Here is a 540-nt window from a genome sequence, read left to right on the forward strand (position 1 = left end):
ATATATAGCTAGATGTGTGTGTGTGTATGTATGTATATTTATATCAACGTATGTGTGTGTATATATGTATATGCAGGTACGAATGTGTGTGTTGATGAGTGTATGTTATGTATTTATACATGTATGTACATATGAATGTATGAATGAATGTTTTATGTATGTATGTATGTATGTATGTATATTTGTATTGAAGAGGAGAACGCTAGAGTGTGCATCGAACAAAAACTGAGTACATGAGAGAGAAACAGAGACAAAGAGAGACAGGAACGGTGATTTGTGGTGAAAGCGTGAGATGTATAACTAGAGAGATAGAGAATGGTTAGTGTGTTTACGCTAGAGAAAAAAAAAAGCGTGAGAAAAAGAGAGAACATGAGCGTGGAGACTATCAGACAGGGAGAGAAAGATTGCGATATAGAGAGAGAGATTGTGGAAATGTGAGAGAAAGAGGGAAAACACATTATAAAAATTATATATGTATGTTATATGTGTATATATATACATACATACATACATACACACACACACACACATATATATATA

This window comes from Octopus bimaculoides, chromosome 5 (assembly GCF_001194135.2).
Source record: "Octopus bimaculoides isolate UCB-OBI-ISO-001 chromosome 5, ASM119413v2, whole genome shotgun sequence".
Classification (NCBI taxonomy): Eukaryota; Metazoa; Mollusca; class Cephalopoda; order Octopoda; family Octopodidae; genus Octopus; species Octopus bimaculoides.